Source organism: Pteronotus mesoamericanus, unplaced genomic scaffold (genome assembly GCF_021234165.1).
Source record: "Pteronotus mesoamericanus isolate MK-2021 breed Mesoamerican mustached bat unplaced genomic scaffold, CSHL_Meso_final contig_46, whole genome shotgun sequence".
NCBI classification, from domain to species: domain Eukaryota; kingdom Metazoa; phylum Chordata; class Mammalia; order Chiroptera; family Mormoopidae; genus Pteronotus; species Pteronotus mesoamericanus.
The window spans coordinates 1,790,088-1,796,430 of record NW_026555170.1 but is presented as its reverse complement, the minus strand read 5'-3'; positions in this window follow the sequence as shown (position 1 = coordinate 1,796,430).

Below are 6,343 nucleotides of genomic sequence, written 5' to 3'. Positions count from 1 at the left end.
AGGACCAGGAAAGAGCAGTATAACAGTGCCTGAGCCAGTTAGTCCTCAATGTTTTTAATTGCTCAGCTTTCATGACAACCTACCCAGATTTAAATTGCTCTGTATTTCTCTGGGCACTTACAATTCTCCCTAGAGTCAATGAAGCACACCCAGTCATCAAAAAACCTAGGAGCTATAATGGATCTTGAAGATAATCTTTTTCAACTTCTAAATGAATGTTCTGAGGCTCAGCAAGGTGAAATGTTTTTCCCAAAGTTTCTATAATTAATGAGCACAGTGGGGAAGTTGATCAGCTTCCTGACTCCCAGTCCACGTATTTTTTCCCCCAGGCTAGACCATGGCTGTGTCAAAGCAAAAATTTCCCTGGACAAAGTTAAATAAAAAAAAAATTTGTTCAAAATTACTGCAATAGGAGGTGGCATCGAGTCTGAGTGAAGAAAATATTATCTGGCCCTAGAAGGTTTGGAATTCCCCATCAAGGGGATCCTACAATGAAGTGAAATTGTGCCACCACCATGGTGGCCTGTTCTGCTCCGGCAGGCATTTCCAGCCACCCACCCGCCCAGGGCAGAGGCCATGAGTCTTGGTATGCATGTTTGATTGTTCCCTGTTCTTTCTTGTGGGGACCTCCCTGAGCTCATTGTGTTACAAAACTATCTGAAATCCCTGTGCAAACATCTCGTTTATTTTTGTTCATTATTCCATTCAAGAGATGGTGGTGGCAAGGGGTGGTTTCCTCTGAAACTTCTGAAAACTCTTCACTGAGACCTAGCACATAGTAGATGCTAAATAAGGATTGATTGAACAGTATGCTAAATGAAATAAGCTAGTCAGAGAAAGACACATATCATATGATTTCACTGATATGTGGAACCTGATGAACAAACTGAACTGACCAGCAAAATAGAGACAGACTCATAGATAGAGAGCAGCATAACAGCTCTGGGGTGGGGTAAGGGGTAGAGGGATTGAGCAAAAAGAAAAAAAGACTCATGGACATGGAAAACAGTATAGCGATTACAGTAGGGAGGGGAGAATAAGGGGACTAAATGATAATGGGAAAAATAAAATAAAAAAATAAATTAAAGAAAAAGAGATTGGGGGTTGGTTTTCCCTGAAATTTCTGAAGACTCTTCACTGAAGCCTAGAACATAACAGATGCTAAATAAGTATTGATTGAATGGATGGCATTATTTGTGAAAATTCCAGTTATTTAACAATTTTATGTCTTCAAAGCTAAGAATCTGTTGGCTACTAACATTGTGTAACTACCATAAGGAAAGAAGGTAAATTGCGTCAAATTCCTTTTAAATGTTTTCACTAAAGCAGTGTTTTTTAACCTTTCCTCTTCTCTTCCCCCTCCTTCTGTCTTTACATTAACCCACAGAAGTACATTTTCCATTGTAACCCACTACACACCCTCTCCCACACATACACTCAAAATTTCATAAAATAATTTTCACTTTCACTATGCTTTCAGTCTGGTCTGACATTTTCTATTCTTTTTCATTTCCTAAAAAGTAGCTATGAATTGAGACCCGCCACATTAGTTTTATGACCCACTACTGACAGAGAGCTACCATTGGAAAAACACTGCTCTAAAGTTACAACAAAAATGGCGTTGGAAGAACTGCTGAATATATTTAATTTAAAAGCCAGACCTGGGAATATTTAAAATTTTGAAAATATTAAATCCTAGGAAAAGGGTATGATGTCAGGGTAAGTAAAAGAAAAGGAGATTGGATATATAATCCTGAGGGTTATATGGCTTCAGACCTGAGGATTTAAACTTGAGAAGGGGAAGAAAAATGGGAATAGAAGACAAATGGCACTGATAGGAAATAGATTAAAATACTAATAACTTCACCTGGTAAATTCTGCTGAAAACAGTTGGGTACGCTCCTGAATCAGGAGACCTAAAAATGTCTAATTCCCAGATGGTATCATCAGCACACTGTGAAACAATATGTTCTTTTACAATGAATTCAATTTCATTTATTTTTAATGACAAAGTAATACATAAATGCATTTTTGTTAAAAATTAAAATTATACAGAAAAATGTTCCTCTTGACATTGTTTCTCTTCCCTAGTCCCAGTGACTTTTCAAGAACTCTTTTCTTTTCTTTTAAGGCTTTATTTATTTATAGAGATAGGGGAAGGGAGAGAGGGAGAGAAACATGAATGTGTGAGAGAAACATCAATCAGTTGCCTCTACCATGCACCCCCAGCTGGGGACCTGGGTTGCAACACAGGCATGTGCCCTGATATGGAATCGAACTAGCAACCTTTTGGTTTGCAGGATGGCACCCCAACCCACTGAGCTACACTAGTCAGGGCGAGAACTATTTTCAATTTGAATATACTTCCAGACTTTTTCCAATGAATTAATATGTTTGGATTAATGTATACCATTTTATAAATTTGTTTTTGCTTGTTCCCTCTATGTTTTGCTTCTGTTTCCCCTTTTTGCTGTGATGTGGTGGTATGCTAAGAAATATATATTTGGCCATCCTTCCCAATTCTTGGCACAGAACTTCTAAAACCCTTAGAATGTCCACAGCAATGTGTCTTTTCGTCTGCTAATGTGGTGACTCTTAGAGGCTGGTGGTTGGCTGTCAGGGGAACAACTGAAAACGGTCGAAGAAGGGATTCAGAGAGCGTCCGGGTTGCTGAGCACATGGAGGTGCTGGGAGGTTGGCATGCCCTGAAAAGGCACGGAAGTGCCTCTCTGCTGCCCATGTACATGGTCTTGTGCACCTCTTCCATTTACCTGTTCCTGAGTTGTATCCTTGTAATAAACTGAAAATAGTAAGTTAAGTGTTTCCCTAAATGCTAAGAGGTATTATGACAGACTTCTGAAATTGAGGAAGCGTGTGTGGTAACATCTGACTTAGAGCTGGTCAGTCAGAAGTGTGGGAGGCCCGCACTTAAAATTGGCATCTGACATAGGGGGCAATTTGTGGGACTGACCCTTTAAGCTGTTGGGTCTGCACTAACTCTGGGTAGTGCCAGAATTGAATGAAATTGTTGGGTACCCAGCTCCAGTGCCTACAGGGAACTGGAGAATTGTTTGGCATTGAAAACCTACATATTTGGTACCAGCATGTTCTGTGTGTATAGGAAACTAGTTTTCTGACATCTGCTGTCTTCTGAGTTATTTAAGTGTCTTTTAAATATTCAATTTTAATTTAATTGTTTTTGATTATATCTTTTTGCATAGCTTTTTTTACTGGTTGCTCTAATGGTTATAAAATATGTAACTTTTCACTCTCAACTTAGAATCATTATCTTACCATATTAATTGAAATAGAGAAAAACTTACCACTTTATAGGATAAAAGTGGTAAAACTTACGCTTTATCCCTTACCTTCCGTAGTTTATACTATGATGTCTTATATGTGTGTATTACTTGTATATATGTTGAAAATCCCATGAGACAATGTTATAATTTATGCTTCCAACAGCAAACATATTTTCAAGAACTTAAGAGAGTAGTCTATTATATTTATTAAGTATTTATCAATTCTGCTGCCTTTAATTCATTCCTGTTGTTCCAAGTTTCCTTCTTCTATCCTATTTCTTCTGTCTGAAGAACTTCCTTTACCAATTCTCGTAGAGCACATCTGCTGGCTATGAATTCTCTTAGTTTTCTTTCATCTGAGAATTTCTTTATTTCACCTTCATTCCTGAAGGATATTTTCACTGAAAATAGAATTCTGTGTTGACAGTTATGTCTTACAGCACTTTAAAAAGTCACTTCCTTCTGGCTCACAGTTTCTCTGGAGAAATCTACAGTTATTTGCATTATTATCCCCTCTAGGTAATATTGTACATTGTTTTTCTTACTTCTGCTTTCAGGATGTTTTTTCTTTGTATTTAGTTTATAGCCATTGGATCATGAGGTGCCTGAACATAGACTTCTTTGTTTGCTTTTTGTTTGCTGGTTTTCCTATTTGAGAATTCATTTACCTTCTTGAATTTCAACTATTATTTCCTTAAACATTATTTTTGGAACTGCAGACTTTTTCATCTCCTTCTGGGACTATCTTCAAGTTTCCTGCTTTTTTCCTCTGTTATCATCATTCTGGTATTGAGTCCATTCAGTGAGCGTTTTATAATGAGACAAATAAAATACAGGGTCCGGTAGAAGTAACACCTGCTTGAGTGTGGTTGGTAGGGTAATAATATGGTTAAAATAGTTTATAGTTTTAATTTGAACATTTTACCTAAAATGTCATATAATGTGCTTAAGTGTGATATTGTTATGTTACAGAATTACATGCTTATGATTTTGTAATAAAAGAGTTTGTAATAAAAAAAGGGTGTTATTTGTGCTGGACCCTGTGTAATGTCAATCACATATGTAATTTAAAATATTCTAGTAGTCATATTCAAAAATTTAAAAGAAAAAGATAAAATTACTTTAAAGAAAACATTTTAGTTAACCAAATTTATTAAAATTTTATTTTAACATGTAATCAAAATTCTTAATGACATATTTTACACTCATTTTTTCATCTTAATATTTTGAAGTCCAGTACATATTTTACACTTACAGTACCTCTCAATTCAGATGCAAGTTTTCATAAAAAATACTCAGTATGTATTTAGGTTTAATAAAATTTATGGTTGGAAAAAGTAGATTCACAAACCCAGCTGTTTCAAATACACCTAAAACTTTTCCAGTGACTGAACTGAACATCAGTTATAAGATTAAAATTAATTAAAATTAAAAATTTAGTTTCTCAGTCACATTAGCTACATTTCAAGTTCTCTGTGGTAACATATGGTTAGTGGGTAATGCATTGACCCTTGTAGTTTCAGACAGAGACTTAATTTTTGTTCGAAAGGAAGCTTGAAACTTCTATATGAGGGTAAGTGCTTTGGGAGGCAAATCTTTACCAATAGAAGAGTGTGATGCAATAACAATGTGAAATATTGTATTAGTCTTCTGGGGTTACCATAACAAAGTGCCACAGGCTGGATGACTTAAACAATAGGAACTTATTTCCTCACTGTTCTGGTGTCAGCAGTTTTGGTTTCCTTCTGAGGCTACTCTCCTTGACTTAGCTGGCCAGCTTCTCCCTTTGTCTTCACATGGTCTTTCCTCCATGTGTGTCTTTGTCCTAATCTCCTCTCCTTATAAGGACACAAGTCATACTGGATTAGGGCTCACCCCTAATGACCTCATTAAACCTTAATGACCTCTTTAAAAACTCTATCTCCAAATACACATTTTCAGGTAATGAGAGTTAGGATTTCAACATATGAATTTGTGGGACACAATTCAGCCTGTAAAAGTATTAATCTGGATGTTCTTTTCTTCTCTCTTTGGTCACCTGCAGTCTGGCCATGAGGTAAGATGTCGCCAGTTTCCTCAGTGTATTAGTTACCTTTGCCGAGTAACAAATTATTCTAACACTTAGTGGCTTAAAACAGCATATATTTATTAGCTCACATTTTCTGTGGGTCAGTTCATCTGTGTAGATCTGGCTCACAGTCTCTTGAGTTGTTGCAATCAATAGGCGAGGCAAGCCGAAAGAGTATCTCTGTTTCCAAGATGGCTTGCTCACATGGCTGTTGACTGGAGGCTGCTAGAAGGACCTTACATTATGGCAGCTGGCCTGTCCTGGAGTGAACTGTCCAATTGAGAGTAAGGAGGAAGTTGCAGTACTTGTATGACCTCTCTCCCAAGTTCCACACAATCACTTTCACTTTATTCTATCCATTAGGAGCAAGTTACTAAGCCAAGCCTACACTCAAGGGGATAAGCATTGGCTCCACTACATCAAGGGAAGTGTGCCAATGAAATTTTGAACATATTTTAAAACAACACCTAGTGAGGAAGTAGAAGGTTGGAAAACTACAGTGAATAAAGTTCCATGTTTTTTAGCCTCTAAGTTCAAGTGGTGTGGTACAGATCTCAAACCAAACATGATTAGGAAAAGATGCAAACCAATAAAACAGCTAGACAATTCCTATGAGCTGATGTGAGAGAAGAATTTGGAGGGAAGATGCAGAGCGAGTGTGGTGTAAATCCCAGTCTAGAACGAAGGCAACTAATGACCTGACAAAATTACCTCTAGTGTGTGGAGTCTGAAAACAGAGAAAACAGACCATGCTTCTGAACAGCAAGCATCAGGAAGAAGTCTCTGAGGCTCTCAGGCTGTGAAGTCATGCAGACAAAAGGGCACACACACATATCTGTCTTCTTCTCTTTTAAATTTGTCTGAACTATTAGTGTGCCTTTATTTTTCCACTGCTGTTTTAGTTTATTTCACTTTGCATAGCCTTCACCTTTTCCTCCATTTGCCACCATACTCAACCATTTCTGTGAAGATC